Consider the following 20449-nt stretch of genomic DNA (forward strand, 5'->3'; position numbering starts at 1 on the left):
TGGAGTACTGCGTCCAGTTTTGGGCTCCACAATTCCAAAAGGATGTGGAGAAGCTTGAGAGAGTCCAGAGGAGAGCCACGCGCAAGATCAGAGGTCAGGAAAACAGATCTTACGATGACAGGCTGAGAGCCATGGGACTCTTTAGCCTGGAAAAGTGGTATCTCTATCCCTGGAAACTTTCATTAACAGGTTAGACGGACACTTGGCTGGCTTAGTCACGAATGATCCTGCCTTGAGCAGTGGAGTGGATTAGATGACCTTTTGAAATCCCTTCCAACCCCACTTTCCTACAAACTTGTGACCAACACAACCCAGCACCACTGTGTTTTGGGATTGGAGCCTGATCTTGCATTGATGATATGTACACATAGGGCATTTCATAACTTTCAAAGATTTCATAGACATTAGGGCTAGAAGTGACCTTGTAAGATCATTGGGTCCAGCCTCCTGACCAAGGGGCAGGAAGTGAGCTAGGGTCAAAGGATCCCAGCAAGATAAACATCCAAATCTTTCTTAAAAGAGTCCAGAGAGAGTGCTTGCACCACCTCTGGGGGGAAGTCTGTTCCAGCCCTTGGGGGCTCAGACTGTAAAGAAGTTTTTCCTTATATCCAGCCTAAAAAGGTCTTGCAGGAGTTTATGACTGTTGACGTGCTGTAGTGAACAGGTGTTCCCCCAGATCCTGATGCACACCGCTTATATACTTATAGGCTGCCACCAAGTCATCCCTGAGCCTTCACTTCTCCAGGCTGAAGAGTCTCATGGCTCTTAGCCTGTCTTCATAAGGCCTGTTCTCTTGCCCACTGATCGTGCACATGGCTTTCCTCTGGACTCGTTCAAGCTTCTCCACATCCTTTTTGAATTGTGGAGCCCAGAACTGGATGTAGTACTCCAGCTGTGGCCTCACCAAAACTGAGTACAATAGGAGGGTGACATCCTAGGACTTGTTTGAGAAGTGTTGGTGGATGCAAGCCAGAGTTTTGTTCGCTTTGCCAGCTGCATGATCGCATTGGTGGCTCATGTTCATCTTGTGATCAGTCATGACCCCCAAGTCTCTTTCGGTCACTGCTAGCGAGTGTAGCACTGCTGAGCCTAAGTGTGATGCAGGTTTCTTCCTCACCCCCTCTCCGAGGTGGAGCACCTTGCATTTCTCCATGTTGAATGCCATCAGGGATAGGCAAAATACAGCTTGTGGTCTGTTTTTGGTCCACCAATTGATTCTATCTGGCCTGTGGGTAGGTGGCACTGGCAGCAACTCTGGCCTCAGCTGATGCCACAGGAGACACTGGCTGGAAGCAGCCCTGTCTTCCTGGCTCTGTGTGGCAGGCTGGGAGCAAGCTGTGCTCAGGCCCTAGCACTTCTGCTTAGGCTAGGCTGGCTGCCTGCCTGCAGCTCAGAACTGGTGGGAGCTGCCCTGGGCACTAGGAACAAGTGGTGGGCACTCTGCACCTGTGCCTGGAGGTGGCGGAGCTTACCCAGAGCCTCCTGGCAAGTCAAGCTCTGGTCCTGGCCTCAGCCCTGGCCTCACCTCCTGCTTTGCCCCTTGAAGCGCCTTGAGCTGGCCTAGCACCCTGCCACCTCCTGGCTGGAGCCAGTGCAGCTCCCATTCTGTCTGCCCAGGTGAGGCTGCCCCCAGCACCCTGGGACTCCTTCTGGGGGAAGGGGCACCCCTGGGCTGTGGGTGGGTGCAGCCTGCATGGCTCTGAAGGGGGCTGGTGGACTTTCCCAGGCTTTGTGGGGGCAAGAGTGGACAGGAAGGGGTAGAGTGAAGGCAGCTCTTGAGGACCATGTCAGGGTGCAGGCTGAGGCAGGAGCTTCCTTGTGATTTGGAGGGTGCCTGGGTGGTGACAGAGATCTGATGGAGGTGGAGGTGTCCTCCCTTGCCTGAGTGTCCTGCTGGCTGGTTTTGTTCCCTTATGAGAGAGATTTTATTTTGAGCTGTTATGCAGTCACTTCTATATATACACTACTCAAAAAAACAAATCAGGACAAAAAATTATTTTTTGAAATAAGAAAAAAATATTTTATAGTAGATGTTTGATTTTTAGCATATGATTTGGAGTTTTTTAAATCTATAATTTGTTAAAATGGTATCTTCACCATTAATTTTACGTGTTCAGTCAACAGCTCACCAGAACTCATTAAGTGGCCCGCCAGCTGAAATAATTTCCCAACCCTAACCTAGAAGATAACCTGATGATATAAGCTACAGTGAACATGAATTTGTTGAGAATAGGCTATGCCACACCAACCTGATTTCTTTCTAGGACAAAGTCATGGGCTTTGTGAATAAGAGTGTAACACTGGATGTGATATCAGATTGGTACAGGGGGGAAGGCAGCTCCCGTCACTGCTTGCACCCTGGGAGAGCACAGGTGGGGGGGTCCTGTGCCCCTGGATTTGCATGGGGCAGGGCAGGTGTGCTGCAGCTGCAGGCTGGAGCCGGGGCTGCGTTGGGCTATTCTCGGCAGGGGCTGGGCTCAGGAAGGGGGCTGCAGCCGCCCCAGATTTCACTGTAGCCCTGCTCCCAGTGCTCTCACCACCACTGCACACCCAGAGCAGCCCCAGCTGTTCCTGGGGTGTGGGTGGAGGTGGGGCATTGAGCCAGGGCTATAGTGAAATTTGGGGTGGCTGCAGCCCCCTCCGTAGCCCCCTTTCCGAGCCCAGCCCCTGCTGAAAAGAGCCTGACACAATCCTGGCTCCAGCTCACAGCTGCAGCCTGACTGTCCTGCCCCACGCAAATCCAGGGACACACAGTTCCCCCCCTCCCCATGCCCTCCCGGGGTGCAAGAAGCAGCAGGAGCCGCTCTGACAAACTGCGGCTCCATCCCACATCCTACCTTGCCCCAGCTGGGAAGCCCTTGCCCCCTTCCTCACCATGGGGGGTGTTGATCTGCCCCTCCACATCCCTTCCCTCCCCCCCCTCCCTTTCCACTACAATGGACTTACCAGCTGCATACAGCTGTATTGGAAATCTGTTTGTTGTCGACCAGTATGCCTCCTTAAATATTGGCTATCGGTATCAGCCCCCAAATTCTCTATTGGTGCATCCCTACTAATTAGAATGCTCCAACAGCCTCACCATCGCATGTATTCAGCACCCCCACTTTTCCATTGAACGAGCTTTAGTTAAAGCACCACTGCCACCATTTTGAAGTGCAGGATGCTGAATATACAAGACATTGCTGGTGTTTTCATCAGTGTCACCCTGGATCACGTGTACAGATCCTCACAGAGAACAGGATTAGGATTCAAAATGGGCTTGATAAATTGGGAAAAATGGTCAGAAATAAATAAATTCCGTAACAGTGGGTGCATCTGAGTGACCAGGGAGCAAGTGAACAGGAACTGCGAACAGGTTAAGCAGTTTACAGGCAGTTTGCAGGCCAGTTCATGGGCCCCCACCCCTTTTTTAGGGGCAAGTCTTTCAGCTTGGTGTGAGGAAGCAGGGGGGAAAAAAAGAACCCTTTGGGGCAAGGAGCAATAAACAGGCCCGTTCAAGGTGAGTTTGCTAGAAAGGGTCTGCTTGGAAGAAAAGCAATAAGATAGAGAAGGCAGATTAAGAGACCCAGGGAAATAGGTGGAGGACATTGCAATGCCAGAGCCACTGCCAACTGCCTCTGCTTGCACCTGTGAGGCTTCTCTCCAGGCAGGACTGCTCACCATCGAGGCTTCCATCCAGGTCCAGTTTTGGCACTGGGGGGACTGCAGCTTGCAGGTTCCTTCCAGTGACGGCCAGGTCGGGGAGTGCCTGCAGTGTGAGGAGTGCCTCCTGGTGGTGTCTTTCAGGGAACAGGCAAGAGAGCTACAGGAGGAGGTGGCGAAGCTCCAAAGTAGCCTCTGACATGAGGCACTTATCGATTTGATGCTTGAGGAGACCTCCGGGACTGTGGAAATGCCAGATGCAGAGCTAGAGAAGAGAGAGAGTGTGCATTCCTAAGAGGGTGGAAGCTGGAGCCTTGTGACTTCTGGCAGCAAGCAGTGATCTTCACCTCCATTTGCAGTTGTTCATCTGGAGAACAGATACGCAGCTCTAGCAGCATAGAGGGAGGACCATGTTGCATTGGTGGAGGAAGACAGGCCTGGACTCACCAAGGTGGGAAGGATTGAGATTTCGCTACCAAGAAGAGCGATGGGTGGTGGTTGGACAGAGGGTACCATCTGTCAGCCTGACCTGTTGTCTTGGGAGGTCTGCTTCTTCCCCGGGAAGACTACTACTGACTACTACCTCATGTTGCTGACCCATGTGGGCACCAATGATACTGCCAGGGGGGACCCTGAGTGTATCAAAAGTGAGTACAGGGCTCTGGATGCAAGGGTGAGAGGGTCTGGGGCTCAGATTGTGTTCTCGTCAGTCCTTCCAGTCAAGGGAAAGGACCCAGAAAGGAGCAGGTGCATCTTGAACACCTGGCTGTACAGGTGGCTTCACCAGCAGGGATTTGGCTTCTTCAACCATGGGATGTTGTTCCAAAAAAGAAGGATTGTTGGGAAGAGATGGGGGGATCCACCTGATGAAGAAGGGGAAGAGCATCTTCGCACACTGGCTTGCTAACCTAGTGAGGAGGCCTTTAAACTAGGCTCAATGGGGGATGGAGACCAAAGCCCTGAAGTAAGTGGGGAAGCAGGAGACCTGGAGGAAAGGCAAGCAGGAGGGGGCAATAGGGGAGGTGCTGTCATACTCCTGAGAAATCAGGGCGATTGACTAGTTACCTCAGGTGCCTGTACACAAATGCACAGAGCCTGGGAAACAAGCAGGAAGAATTGGAAAAACTTGCACAGTCACGACACTGTGATGTGATTGGAATAACAGAGACTTGGTGGGATAGCTCACATGACTGGAACATTGTCATGAATGGGTACAAACCGTTCAGAAAGGACAGGCAGGAGAGAAGAAGAGGAGGAGTTGCACTTATGTAAAAGAGCCATATAATTGCTCAGATCTCAGGTCTGTTGAGAGTCTCTGGGTTAAAGTTAGAGGGGAGAACAATAAGGGTGATGTCATGGTGGAGTTGCTATAGACCACCAGACCAGGAGGAAGTACTGCATAAGGCTTTCTTTAAACAGCTAATGGAAGTTTTCCAGTCACAAGCTCTGGTTCTCATGGAAGATTTCAATCATCCTGACATCTGTTGGGAGGGCAATATAGCAGTGCACAGGCAATCTAAGACATTTTTGGAGAGTGTTGGGGACAACTTCCTGATGCAAATGCTGGAGCAGCCAACTAGGGGCCCTGCCTTCTTGACCTGCTGCTCACAAACAGGAAAGAATTGCTGGGGAATGTGGATAGCAGCTTGGGCAGCAGTGACCACGCAGTGATTGAGTTCAGGATCCCGAGGAAAGAAACGATGGAGAGCAGCAAAGTAAGGACCCTGGACTTCAGAAAAACAGACTGTGACTCATTTGGGGAACTCATGGGCAGGATCCCCTGGGAACCAGACTGAGGTGGAGAGGAGTCCAGAAGAACTGGCTGTACTTTAAGGAAGCCTTACTGAAAGTGTAGGAACAAACCAGCCCAATGCACAGGAAAACTACCAAGAATGGCAGAAAACTAGCTTGGCTTAGCAGGGAACTCTTTAGTAAACAAAATCACACAAAGGCAGCTTATAAGAGGTGGAAACTTGCAGAGAGAATTTAAGAGCACTGATTGGACATGCGGGGATGAAGTCAGGAAGGCCAAAGCACAGTTGGAGTTGCAGCTAGCAGGGGATGTAAAGGGAAACAAGGAGGGTTTCTACAAGTATGTCAGTAGCAAGAGGAGGATCATAGAAAGTGTAGGTCCCTTACTGAATGGGGGAGGCAACCTTGTGACAGAGAATGCAGAAAAGGCTGAAGTGCTCAATGCCTTTTTTGCCTCAGTCTTCACAGGCAAGGTCTGCTCCCAGACTACTGCACCAGGCAGGAGTTTGGGGAGGAGGCGAGCAGCCCTCAGTAGTGAAAGAATAGGTTAGGTACTACGTAGAAAAGCTGGACGTATACAAGTCCATAGGTCAGATGGGATGTACCAAAGGGTGTTGAGGGAGTTGGCTGATCTGATTGTAGATCCATTGGCCATCATCTTTGAAAACTCATGGCAATCAGAAGAGGTCCCAGATGCTTGGAAAAGGGCAAACTTAGTGTCCATATTTAAGAAAGGGAAGAAGGAGGATCCAGGGAACTACAGCCCAGTCATCCTCACCTCAGTCCCTGGAAAAATCATGGAGCAGATCTTCAAGGAATCCCATTTCTATGTGGGATTCTTTTCCTTCTTGGAGGAAAAGAAGGGGATTAGGAACAGTCAGCATGGATTCACCAGGGGCAAGTCATGCCTGACCAACCTGATTATCTTCTATGACGAGGTGACTGGCTTTGTGGATGCGGGGAGACCGGTGGATTAGTGTACCTTGATTTTAGCAAGGCTTTTATATGGTCTCCCACAACATTCTTGCAGGCAAGCTAAGGAAGTATGGGCTGGATGAATGAACTGTAAATTGGATAGAAAATTGTCTGGAGCATTGGGCTCAGAGGGTAGTAATCAATGGCTTGATGTCTAGTTGGCAGCCGTTATCAAGTGGAGTCCCCCAGAGGTTGGTCTTGGGGCTGGTTTTGTTTCATGTTTTCATCAGTGACCTGGAAGATGGCATAGGGTGAACCCTAAGCAGGTTTGCAGATCACACCAAGCTGGGAGGAATAGTAGATATACTGGAGAGTAGGGCTAAAGTTCAGAGTGACTTAGACAAATTGGAGGATTGGGCCAAAAGGAATCACATGAGGTCCAACAAGGACAAGTGCAAAGTCCTGCACTTAGGATGAAGCAATCCCATGCACCAATACAGGCTGGGGGCTGACTGGCTGGGCAGGAGCTCTGCAGAAAAGGACCTGGGGCTTACACTGGACACTAAGCTGACTATGAGTCAGCAGTGTGCCCTAGTTGCCAAGAAGGCTAATAGCATACTGGGGTGCATTGGTAGGTGTGTTGCCAGTAGGTCAAGGGAAGTAATTATTCCCCTCTATTCAGCACTTGTGAGGCCACATCTGGAGCCCTGTGTTCAGTTTTGGGCCCCCACTACAAAAAGGATGTGGGCAAATTGTAGAGAGGCCAGCAGAGGGTGACAAAAATGGTGAGGGGGCTGGGGGACATGATGTATGAGGAAAGAATGGGGGAGCTGGACTTGTTTAGTCTACCGAAGAGGAGACTGAGAGAATACTTAATAGCAGTCTTCAACTACCTGAAGTGGCGTTCGAAAGAGGATAGAGTTAGTCTCTTTTCAGTGGTGGCAGACAGACCAAGGAGCAACGATCTCAAGTTGCAGCAAGGGAAGTTTAGGTAGCATATTAGGGAGAACTGTCTCACTAAGAAGGTAGTAAAACACTGAAACAGGTTACCCAGAGAGGTGGTGGAAGCTCTATCTTTGGGGGGTTTCAAAACCCAGCTAGACAAAGCTTTGGCTGGGATGATCTAGTTGGGGCTGGTCCTGCTTTGATCAGGGGGTTGGACTAGATGACCTCCTGAGGTCCCTTCTAACTGTAACTTTCTATGAATCTATGATCTATATGAGATGCTTTACTGAAGAGCTAGCTAATTAGGTCTGCAGTATAGCATCACCATGTACGTGCGTGGCGCTATTAGGCTGCAATAAATTAACTCTACTGTAGCATAGTACTGCCAGACACAAGTACTATCCTACAGTGGAGTGGTTTCATGTGGTGAAACCATGTGGCTGGCTGGGGCACAAGGGGGCTATAGTATGGGGACTGCCTGCTGGGTAGCCCCATGCTGTAGCACCCTCGTGTCCCAGCTAGCCCCTCTATAGCATGTTGGGCCAAGGCGGGAGCAGCTGTGGGCTGGCAGGGTGACCCCCTGGACACCTTGCTAGCTGGGGCTGTACCACCCCAACTCAACGTGCTATGGTTCCAGGTGCATGTGTAAATGCAACTGGGAGCATTAAACTCTGGCGTGAATTAATGTGTCATTAATATCATGTGTAGATGTGTCCAATAAATATAATATACTATGCTTAGGAAAGAACAATCAGCTACATGAATGCAAAATGGAGAGTGATTGGTCAGGCTGCCATATTGCATGAAAGATTTTAGGGGTTATAAATAGATCAGAAGTTGAATCTGAGTAGGCTTGGCAGAATTAGATTTTTTTAAATATAATTTTGATGGCTAAAACCAATGTTTATTTATAAGTATTTGTTTTGAGTTTTATTGATTTTCATTTTCAGAATTGTGCAAAGTTAGGAGCGTGGGGGGCAGACAATTTAGTAATGACAGTATTCTGTTTAAAAGCTTTTTAAAATCTCATCAAAGTATAAAACATAACTATTTATAATTCAGTAAGCCATACCTGCTTTAAACAATTCTGTTCATTCATTGGGGAAGAGCTGAGTGGACAGAAACTATAAGAGGTGGGCAGTGGCAGTCCCAGAACTCTGTGTACCCAAGGAGAGACCATGGCTGCCTTCAGCCCCCCCGCTACCACCTAGGGCTTGGCCTGGACAGGACCCTGTTGCTACTGGTAGCCTGTTACCTCCCTCCAGCCTGCTTCTGGCATCTGTGAACAAGCAGCCAGTTGCTTAATTGACAAATAATTAAGCTTCCCATTGTTTTGTTCTTTAATCCCTCCACCCTCTGTCCCTCTAGCTCTCTTTCTCCATGGTTCAGTAACAGGGGCAAGGTTTCCCCTTTCTATAAATTTCAGTTATTACTGATGGGAATATTTTTCTGTTGATCTGTGTGTGGGGTGAGATCGATGTTTATCAATTTAACAACAACAACAACAGATTTTTCCAAGCCCAAATATGAGTCACCAGTGTAAAATTGTTTCCAAAAAAGATAGTGGCAGGCTGGATATACTAACAGTAATGTTGTATATGAGTCATGGGAAGTGATTCTTTTGATTCTGTTCAGCACTTGTGAGGCCTTGCTAAAGTACTGTGCCCAGTTTGAGGCACTGCACCAAGAAAGATGCGGGCAAGTTGGAAAGAGCCCAGAGGAGGACAGCTAAAGTGATTACAGGTTTAGAAATTGTGATGGATGAGGAAAGGTTGGAAAAACTGGGGTTGCTTAGCTTGGAAAAGAGAAGATTGAAGGGTGATTTAATAACAGTCTACAAAAAAGGGTTGCAGTAAAAATTATAGTAACCAATTATTTTCTTTGTAGGGGACAGGAGAAACAGTAATAAGCTTAAATTGCAACAGAAGCCATTCAGATTAGATACTTGAAAAAAACTTTCTATGAATGTGGTTAAGCACTGGAACTGGTAATCTTGAGAGGATGATTAGAATCTCTATTATTGGTAGCTTTTAAATAGAGGATGTTTAGGATGGTTTGATGGGGATGACCTTGCCTTGTGCAGGAGGTTGAGGATGACCTCCTGATGCCCTTTGCAAGCCTATTTTTTATGATTTGTTGATTAAGTAGAGTCAGTGAATCAACAAATTATTTCTAGTCACTGTATGCCAGTTTTTCAAAAGCACTATTTCGAGACCATCTAGTCCAATCCCCTAGACAAGAAGGGAAGATGGCTCTTTTCATCTAAAGATGAACATAGATCAGGGCTGGTTAACTGGCAGCCCACAGGCTGAGGGGTTAAAAGGTGGCCTGAGAGCTCCTGCCCAGCTGCTGCTCCCTGTATTGTTCTTGATGGGGCACCTGCCATGGTCTCCAAACTCCCCCTCTCTTCTGCATCTTCCACTTTCTGCCCTCAATTCTGGAAGTAGGATGGTGCACTGGGAGGGGGCTGGCTTTTGTTTAGTGCATTTGTGGCAGGGTTCTGGAGTGCCCGTGGTATGTATGTGGCAGGGGCACCGGGGTGCCCAAGGGAAGGAACGGGCTCTGCATACAGCGGGGGAGGGGGGGGGTGTTGCCAGTGCAGCATCCCCAGCCAGGAGGGGAGTGGAGCTGTGTGAATGGCAGGGGTAAGCCGGGCTGCCTGCGCTGTGCAAGTGGCAGCAGGGACAAGGACTAGGCTTCCTGTGCGGGGAGGGATGCTGGGGAGGGGCTGTTATTTGCATGGGAAGCATCCTACACCAGTGTTTCCCAACCTTTTCCAGCCCAAGGCACACTTACATTAATAAAATTTTTCTGTGGCATACCTGTTAAGGCATTCCCCATCCTCCTACCTATTGTAGCTCATTGCCATGGCAAAATTCCATGGCATACCTGTTCATTTCTGACCGCACACTTTTGTGCCATGGCACACTGGTTGCGAAACACTGGCCTACACAGAGTTTCTCTCCCAGGTCTGCAGCCCGTGTGGCAGCCTGACATAGATGATGTGTAGTCAGATGTTTCAAAACACCTAAGCAGGTTAAGTGCCTAATGCATGTTGATTCAGGGTTCTTTGGGTAGATGTTATATCTTTTGTTAGACCAACTAAAATAGTTGGAAAAAAGTTCTTTGCAAACTTTCGGGCACAAACACCCTTCTTCATGAAAGAGATTAAATCAATGGGCATTAGACACCTTAACTACTTTATGCACTTTTGAAGATCTGCTGGGAGTCCACCTGCATCTTTAGGTACCTAAGTACCTTTTCATCTGATTAGGTATATAATTAAAACACAGAGTTATTTAAATTTGAGGCTAACTTCTTGATTTATCATTTTATTTATTTTTTAAATACTTTTAAAGCATCATATTAATTTTAGACTTTAGGGCACCATAATCAAATTTTAATTTTAAATGGGTTTCTATTTAAAAAGAAAATCTATTTAATATAATACAATATTTTATTTCAGCAATATCTACTTTTTAAGTTGTGTATATACATTTTTGTACATCACTGATTGTTATATACCTGTTCCTCACTAATATCAGGAATGGATTTGCTAGCCAGAGCAAACCAGATCCAGATTTTTCTCAAAAGTTCTTAAGTGGGACTTGGGTGGCATTCAGGTGCCTAGCCCACAAAAAAGTAGTCCAGATCAGCCATGAGCTTGTGAGTGGCCACAAAACTACATAAGTTCCTAATGTTATTAAACATGTCCATTTTGGCCTGAAAGATTCCCAGGTATCTTGGTTTGAGCTTGCATTCATATTTAGAAGTTATCCATCCTATGGTTTAGGTGTCTGTCTCCCACCCAAGCTCAACTGAGTCAGTGTTGGAAGTCTGTCTCCCTGATCTCTTGTTAGGCATTTGTGGAGCCCACAGATGAGGGGCTTCAGTGGCAGACACTTTGCATGAGCTGCCATTGAAAGAAGTGGCAGCTACAGGTGCTTTGGGTGCTTTCACTGTGCTGCCACAGGGAGAAATAGTGGCTGTAGGTGGGTCCTTGAGCCTGCCATACCACCTCTGACCCAAGCTGGGTCATTCTGGCCTGGCAATCTCAAAGGTTGCTGCCCTCTCATTTAGACAGTCATTGGTTAAAAAAATAGATATAACCCTGGCAGCAGTGGCAGGAGAAGCATTCAAGAGCAGAAGTTATTGCGGGCACTATGCCATGGTGCTCCGAATGCTGTTTTGGTGTGACATAGGTACTTCTACTTCAGGCATCTCCATCATCATGGGATTCAGAGCACCTAATTTGCTGCCCTAAATCTAGAGTCTACGCTTTGGGAAGAAGCGGTAAACCAAACTCACATGTGTTTCATATTTCCTGTTGGTCTGCTGTAGTCACCCATTGCTCAGTGCCTACTTGCCCTGGATTGATCTTGGGAGGTGACTCTTTGTCTCTGTGGACTGTATGGGAACCCAGGTGCATAACATGTAAATGTGCATTGTCCTCTTTGTGGATGTCTAATGTAGAGGCATTGCAACAGCTATGGGGGTGCCTATGAAAATGATTTGAATCCACCCAAGGTCAGACATGTTGTGAGGAGTGTGAGGTAACTGTTCCAAAACAAAGAAGTGGGCATCTTAGTTCAAAATTTAAAATGGACTCAGAGCTCAGCTCAGCTTTAAAGATGTATCAAGGCTTCGCTCTAAGACTGTTGAAGTTTTGATGCAGCCTGGGAGCCAAAAGAACTTACCAAATAATGCAATTTAGAGGCTTCACTATTGCAATTTTTATGTGGAGATGGTATAACTGCTTGAATTAAATTAATGACGTAAATGGTAGGTAGACTATAGAAGACATGACTGAGTAAAAACAATTCTTTTTAAAGCCAGGAGGAGTTGTTCTGTCTGCAAATAACAGAGTATCAGTTCTTGCAAAATGTTTTATTTTAACTTCAGTGTTTCATCTTTATTAAATAGAGTTGATGCATAACATCTGTCCAGAGCATCTTTTTGGTATTCTAGCTAAGTATTTGAAGTGGATTTGTTCTGAGTTTGATTGGTTATGTCTGGCACAGTCTCAAGTTTCCTCTGAATGGTAACAAAGACTGTAGAGTGTTGTTGGTACTGCTGTGAAAGGCATGCTTCCTTAGTCCAGGTAAGAGAGATTATTTTGTTTCTGTCTGCTGTACAAGTATTTTGCAACAAATACCTTGCAATTTAAACAGCTGTTGTTTAAAATTAACAAAGAACTCCTAGGGGGCTAAATTTAAGACATTCCTGAAAGTTGCAGGCAGGAAAACTACACTCTGTTGAGGGGGAGGGGTAAAGAGTTAGTTCAGTTTGTCACTTAAATGCATAAACAGATACGATAGAATTTGGAAATCATTTGATCTTCTCTGTAGCACAGTGGTAGGATGTGATGTTGGCTAATAAAAAAGCCCTGAATGTGGCATATTGTTTGTGGATTCAGGCCATTAAATCTAGTCAAAATAGCCATACCTCCAGTTCCTTATTTTAAATTGCTCAAATGAACTTTACCCCTTGTGATTTATACATTATTAATTCCTTGTTTTAGTAATGTGCAAGATGCAAAATGCTTGTGTTTTTATAGATTATTAGAAATAAGTCCAAAAGTAGATAGCTGTGTGTGCATTTTACTAGGTGGTATTTTACTATCTTAATTAGTATCTGGTACTATTTTCTTGACGTATTTGTGCTTTGAAAATGTCAGCTGTATTCTAATGAAGCCAGGGTATTGTTTGTTCATAAAGGGGCTAGTGCATTCCACTGCTTTATGGTTTATTATGAGGCACAGTGTGAGAGTGTGGGTGGCACCATTTGGTGTCTGCTTCTAGGATTGTAGTTGCTATTATGCAAGTTTTTTTGGATTGGCAAAAAAATACAGCAAATGAGTTTCTGTCTACATCGACTCAGCATAAGCAAAGACTTTAGCAATGTATATTTTTAAAAGTTGAAGAAACATACTTGAGATACCTAGAATGCTTATGTATACTTTTAATTCTGTTTATCCATTGCATACCTTGCCATGTACACTATTAACTTTTTTAAATTTTGATTTTTAGGGATGATTCCTTCTAATACTTTGCAGGTTTTGTTTGTGGAATAAAAAAAATTGTAATCTGCTCAGAATTATTAAAATAATAATTAAATCCCTGTTGGGAATAAAAAAGATCTGATTTTTTTGAAAAGCTCTTGATAGTCTTTGAGCTGGGAAATGCCTGATGATGATTTGATTCAGAAAAAAAGAAACAGATGTCTTTCCTGTTACAATTGCGGTTGTTTCAGTCAAAGCTTGCAGTTGCAGATGGGGGTGAGTGGGTCATAAATTTAACTTAACTAGCTTATTTCCACAGAAGAATTTACTGAAAATTAAATTATATTTATTTGATTCTCTGTTTTTAATTGTACTGTAGCAGCTTAGACTTAGTTTTTATCATTAACTTATTTCTAAAATTCTTAAATTTATGGGAAGTTTGAAAATACCTGCAAAAGTTGATTTACACGTGAATTTAATTATGTACATAAGGAATTGACTTTGTAGAAATATTTTATTATAAATTAATTATATGCCCAAATGACTTGAGAACATATCTAGATATGCTAATGCATGCGACACATACAGAAGTTGCCTGAATTTCATTTTAAGCTCTTCTACTGAATTTTAAGGTCTATAGCAATTGACACATTTTGTCTATGAATAGGAGTCAGCAAGCTGATAGTTATCAGTTGATAGGGTGTGGAAGAGACAAGTGGTAGCATTTAATTGACTTATTTAAATATTTATGGAAGTGCCTGTTTTATTGTAATGTAAAAAATATAACATAGCATTAAGATTCATAGCAGTAATTTAAGAGGAATTAAGGGCTGAATTTTAAGTATTCTTGTATTTTATTTTTTTGTGATAATATTCCATTAATGTTCATAACTTTTAATATTTATTGTTAACAAGATAAATAACTTAGTCTTCAATCCTGCAACTGATTTTTTGAAGGAAAGGCCTCTCTGCCTCAGTCTCCATTGAAATCTTTGGGCTTTGGATCAAAGCACTTAGTGGTAACAATTTGTGCTATTGTAACAGTTTACAGTATTTAAATAAAATAAAGTATTCTTAATACTAAGTTGTGATCCCTGATGCAAATGCAAAGGTCAACTCCAAAGGTCCAATTGTAGGATTGTCAGCAAAGACATCAATCGGCCACTTTTTAGGATTGGATTCATAGACTTTGAGCCACTGATTCTCAACTGGTGTACCATGGCACTCTGGTTGTCTTGAGATCCTTTCAAGGGTAGTTTGGGGTAACAGTGTTAGCACTGTTTGGTGTGCAAACATGATTTACAAGAGATTACAAATAGGGATTACCCAGAGATTTCAGATAGGGATTTATGGTGTTGAAAACATTCTGTCCTGTTGTGGTGTTTCAGAGTTCTTAGCGATAAAAGGATTGCTCTATTATTTTTGTAGCCAAAAATCAGGTGGAAATTAGGAGTTGACATTTGCTGAGTGGTGTCTTGAATCTAAAAAGGTTAAGAATCACTGATTTAAGTACTTCAGGACTTGAGCTATATAATGTACAGTGCCTAGTTTGAAAATGATAACTGTGAGCTGGTGATGTCCTGTTTGATCTCACAGGAAAATTATCCATGTTTGGTACAAGGTCCCTCTTCTTAAAACCAATATATTTACCATTTAATATTTTGCCTTTCAACACATGGCATAAGCCAATACGTATCTCAATAAAATAATTTTTTTTTTTACATTTTTTCTTTTGAAGTTTATATACTTTCTTTAATTTAGCTTTTGTTTGGTAAATATATACAATAAATAAATAAATATTGTATATTAAAAATATATGTGCCTTATAGTAGTCAACAGCAATGTAGGGATGTGTCTGAGTGCCCAGGGCAAAGTAGAATTAGCGACTACCAATTAATGAATGTGAACATACAGCTGTCAGCGGCAATCACCTTTTTCCTCCCCAGCAGTTGCCCCTATGCCCCTCCAGTTGGACCCACTGGTAGTCAACTCTGCCATATATTTTACTGTGTCATATTATGACTTCTGTAGCTCATTTTAAATGTTTCAGCTTAATAGAAACCAACACATGGGGACAAATCACATATCCTTATTGTAAAATATCCTAATATACACATCCAGTATTCTATAACTTTAGCACCTGTGTTAGATTTGATTTTTAAGGTTTGCTGCAGTCTATAATTTTACCATTAAAGTAACTTAATTGTAGATCTAAGCTGAAATCCAGTGGCCAGAAGTTTCCTAAATTATAAGTATTCTTTGGATATTAATTTCTGGGATTTAAATCTAATTCCAAGTTGGCAACATATTCTTAAATTAAATGCATTTTCTCTACTAAATGCAAAGGCTTTCTTTCTTGTTGACATATATTCAGTGTTGCAACCCCAGCTGAGTGATGTATGCTTCCCCCATGGTTTGCTTCAGACAAGCAGTGACAAATTCTAGAGTCACAGATTGACATTGTTTCTAGTTTAAATTTTAACAAAACTTAAGACCTGGCAGATTTTATACAGAAAAATAGATGGAAGATCTCTAGCTCTGCCTTATAAAAGATGCTATTTGCTAAGTTTAAATGGGATGCAATATATAAACTAAACAGTTTTTATAAACTAAGTGTGGAATGATTGACTCTGGTTTCTCTTCAGATTGCATAAGTCTTTTGCCTTTTACTAAAGATTTCTATGGAGGAGAACTGGTTAAATTTTTGTTATAGTATAGAGTAAGTTTAAAATTATTTAGTGATTATAGGAGTAAAACTTGAAGCCAAGTAGCATAAAAATGAAATATCAGGCTATCTCTGTAACTACCTGTAGGAAGTGTACCTTTTTCCTGAATTTCTTGCATAGATTAATAGGTCCTACTTTTTAAATAGTATTTGTATTTTTCAAAATATTAAACAATAGTAGAACTGGTGATTCTGTATGATGCCTAATTATAATGGTGATAGATACTGACAGAAAAAAAAAATTTCTATTATGCCCCTCTGTCAAGAGAACAATAGTATTTTTATGTATATATCTACTAACAAATTTTTATTTTGAATTTGTACCAGTGACCAATAGTACTCATCTTATGCATTGTTTTGCCTACAGAATGGTTATAGATACAGTGATGGGGAAGTTTTTCACCTCCCAGTGCCTCTTTTTTCATATTTAAAATAGAGGTAACTATATTTTTCCCCTTTGTAAAATGTTTTGAGAGCTGCTGATGAAAAGTGCTATATAAAAGCTAGGTCTTACTATTACATGAATCTTTGCAGTTGGATTCAAATATACTCACCTTTTTCATCCATGTGATGGGATTACTGTGACTAACAGTAACATTTTGCATGTGCTTACATAGTTGCTGGCATGTATTCTCTAAAATGTGAATTTGCAGTCTTTTTGTCTTTTGCTTTTCCCCAATACACGTAGAAAGCCCCAGTGATTCAGAAGGATTGATGGTTGCCTACTGACCAGGATATGAGGGACACCAGTAAAATTTGTCATCTGTATAACACTTTCTCATGTGTAAAGGTTGTCCAGGCACTCAGTAATTAGATATATACTCCCTGTTTGACTTCTGATAGTTAAAGAATTATAGAATCATAGAAAATTAGGGTTGGAAGGGACCTCAGGTGGTCATGTAGTTCAACCTGTGCTTAAAGCAGGACCATCCCCAACTAGATCATGCCAGCCAAGGCTTTGTCTAGCCAGGTCTTAAGAGCCTCTAAATATGGAGATTTCACAGACTGTCTGTGTTACCCGTTCCAGTGCTTTTCTGCACTCCTTGTTAGAGCCTAAACTTCCCTTGCTGCAACTTGAGACCCTTGCTTCTTGTTCTGTTATCTGCCACCACTAAGAACAGTTTAGCTCCATCCTCTTTTGAACCCCCCCTTCAGGTAGTTGATGGCTGTGGTTAAATCTCACCTCAGTCTTTTCTTCTCCAGATGAAATAAACTCAGTTCCCTCAGCCTTTTCTCATAAGTTGTGTTCCCCACCCCCCATCTATTTTTGTTGCCTTCTGCTGGATTCTCTCCAATTTGTCTACATCCTTTCTGTAATGGGGGGCCCAAAACTGGACACATTACTCCAGATGTGGCTTCATCAGTGCCAAATACAGGGGAAGAATCACTTCCCTCAATCTGCTGTCAGCGCTCCTACTAATACAGCTCAGTATGCTGTTAGCCTTATTTGCAACATGAGCACACTGTTGGCTTATATTAAGCTTATTGTCCACTGTAAGAGCCAGATCCTTTTCTTCAGAGCTGCTGCACAACCCTTCAGTCCCAGCCTGTACTGGTGCATGGGATTGTTCCATCCTAAGTGCAGGACGTTGCACTTGTCCTTCTTGAACCTCATGAGATTTTTTTTTGGTTCAGTCCTCCAATTTGTCTAAGTCATTCTGAATCCTAGCCCTGCCCTCCAGTGTTTCTACTTCTCCCCCAAGCTTGATGTTATCTTCAGACTCGCTTAGGGTGCAGTCCATCCCATCTTCTTGGTTGATGATCAAGATGTTGAACAAAACTGGCTCCAGTACTGACCCTTGGGGTACTCATACTGGCTGCCAACTAGACATTGAGCCCCTGACTACTACCCTCTGAGCCCAATGATCCAGCCAGTTTCTGTCCACCTTGCAGCCCATTCATTAAATCTATAGTTCCTTAGGTTGTTTATGAGAACTTTGTGAGAGACGGTATCAAAAAACTTGCTGAAGTCAAGGTGTATCGCGTCCACTGCTCTTCCCACATCCACAGACCCAGTCATCTTATCAGAGAAGGCAATTAGATTGGTCAGACATGCCTTGCCCTTGCTGAATCCATGCTGACTGTTTGTAATTATCTTCTTCTTCAAGAGAATATATATACCTATTACACTGAGCACGGACAATTTATTACAGTCCTCCTGTTCCTATTTAGAGGAGACCTGCAAAGAGAAACATGTCTATTTCCTCTTTTGATTCTTTAACATATAGAAATAAAACCTAAAAAGCTTATTTTATTGTTTATTTAATATGGAACACTTTCAGTCTTAATATGTGTATTTTGCTGAAGACCTAGTAGTCTGTAGGTGTGATTATTGCAACTCATAATGACAAAAGAAGCCATGTTTACTTAAAAACTTCCAACTGGTATAAAATACCACAGACAGTCTGTTTAGCAACCCATTATTCTGCTTTCTTTCCTGGCTTCCAGTTCAATACAATTTAATTCAAGATTGGTGTCCTGATTTTAAAAGCTCTCCAGGTCCCTGCTGTTTTAGGATGATCTCTTTTGTGACTGTGATCTTTTCTAGCAGTTCTGTTCCACTGGACCACTGAAACGGTTGACCAGCAGGGGAAGGTCTGTGAGTGCAGGAAGTAGAACTGTCACTGGGCACTATAGAATTTACTTGCATATTTGGGCTTCACTGTTTGAAGAAGTAAACATAATACTCATTTGAGGTGCTTACCCAAACAAATGCAAACTCTAGCAGCTATCTGGCAAATTATCCTATTTAATTGGGAAGAAAGAGGCATTTCTGTTTCTACCTGTTTGGGCAAAGTCAGGTGAACACCTGGGCTGTGAGACTCAAGAAGAGTAAAATTGGAGAGAGATTTTTTTAGTTAGGTTGTTTAAAATGCTTTAGCATTTCTGTAACTCGAGCTCTTGACAGATATTTAGAAATACTGCTCCACTCAGAACTTTTTCCCCTTTGGTGTAGTATGAAAGAGTCCTTGCCATACCATTGCTTAAAAACCAGGAAGCCAAAGACCGATATTTCCAAGATAAAAATTATAGTAGGATCCCTTCTCTGTTGCATTAAAATGTTTAAGTTTGTATTTTTTTATCTTGAAGCAAAAAAGGAAAAACAATTGTGCAAGAGGGCCAAGAAAAAATAACACTCCTTTTAAGATTGTTTCTTGGGGCTGTAAGTTTACCATCCAAGGGGGATTTGTGGAGGTACTGAGAGGAGGTAAAACAAAAACAACAAAGAAAATGCACAAAGCTATAACAATGAAGCTCCACCAAAAAGACACTTATATACTTATTGTGTCTGAACTATATATATTGTCTTTGCCTAATTTAGGACTGTGAGCTCTTTGAACAAGATTCATACCATCAACATTTTTATAACATCAAACACAATAAAGGTGTCTAATAAATAATTATGACTTTATGGAGTCATCTAGGTTGTGTTAGAATACAAGACACAGTAAGGGTGTGGCTGTCCTATGTAGTAGGGGTGTGTGGCAGGGCACTGCAGGTGCCTGCCACTTTAAGGGCCAGAAGACAGCAGCTGGCAGGTGCCTGATTAGGGCAGCCATTTTAGATTCAGGGCTGCCCATATCAACAGGGCAGTTCTGCTGCTGGGGGCCAGGCAACAACATCGCCTAGCTGCAGAGCTGCTGGTGTTATCTGGAGGTAAGGAAGGAGTTGTAGGGGATGGTAAGGAGGCTCCTGGGCCTGGGCACGACCTAAAGCTGTACCCTGCCAGGAGTGGGTGGCCTGGTAGGGCTCCCAGTGGTGCAGGAGCCCCCAGGAAATGCCAGGCCAGTTACCAACCTGGTGAAAGGCGGGTTGGGGTGCCTTAGCCCCTAGCCCCCACAACCAGGTGGGTTACCCCTTGTTTGGAGGGCCTGGAGGGTGGACCCCCAGAGAGAGAGAGAAAAGGCCATAGACTCGCACCTGTCTGGACATCCCCTGGCTGGTCCATGCTGGGGCCAGGACCGGAAGAGTCATAGAATCATAGAATCATAGAAGTAGGGTTGGAAGGGACCTTGTAGATCTTCAAGTTCGATCACCTGCGTGGGCAGGAAAAAAACTGGACTCATATGACTCCAGCCAGATAGGCATCAAGCCTCTTCTTAAAGACCCCCAGGTTAAGAGTCAGCACCACTTCCCTTGGAAGTTGGTTCCAGATCCTAGCCACCCTGTCTGTGAAGTAGTTCTTACGGATGTCTAATCTAAACCTACTCTCCAACAGCTTATGGCCATTATTCCTTGTTATGCCAGGGGGCGCTAGGGGAAACAAGGTCTCTCCCAAACCCTTCTGGTCCCCCCCAAGTGAGTTTATAGATGGTCCCCGTGTCCCCCCTCAGCCTTCTCTTGTGAAGGGTGACCAGGTTCAGGTCCTGCAGTCCCTTATTGTAGGGTCTACCCTGTAGTCCCCAGACCATGCAGGTGGCCCTCCTCTGGACCCTCTCAATGTTGTCCACATCCCTCCTGAAGTGGGG

General features: G+C 43.8%; 1 protein-coding gene across 3 annotated transcripts in view; it reads left to right on the top strand.

Annotated features, from left to right (window-relative positions):
• TFDP2 (transcription factor Dp-2) overlaps window positions 1-20449 on the top strand; it is a 136606-nt gene that overhangs the window by 52512 nt on the left and 63645 nt on the right. The window contains exon 1 of one of the 3 annotated variants that reach the window (XM_019532990.1): window positions 12278-12355. The exons of the other annotated variants lie outside the window; for them this stretch is intronic. The gene's annotated coding sequence lies outside the window, so the exon portion shown is untranslated. Of the gene's footprint in view, window positions 1-12277; window positions 12356-20449 lie in introns of those variants that run through there. 3 annotated transcript variants of the gene reach the window in all.

This window comes from Crocodylus porosus, unplaced genomic scaffold (genome assembly GCF_001723895.1).
Source record: "Crocodylus porosus isolate Cpor-Errol unplaced genomic scaffold, CroPor_comp1, whole genome shotgun sequence".
Lineage (NCBI taxonomy): Eukaryota > Metazoa > Chordata > Crocodylia > Crocodylidae > Crocodylus > Crocodylus porosus.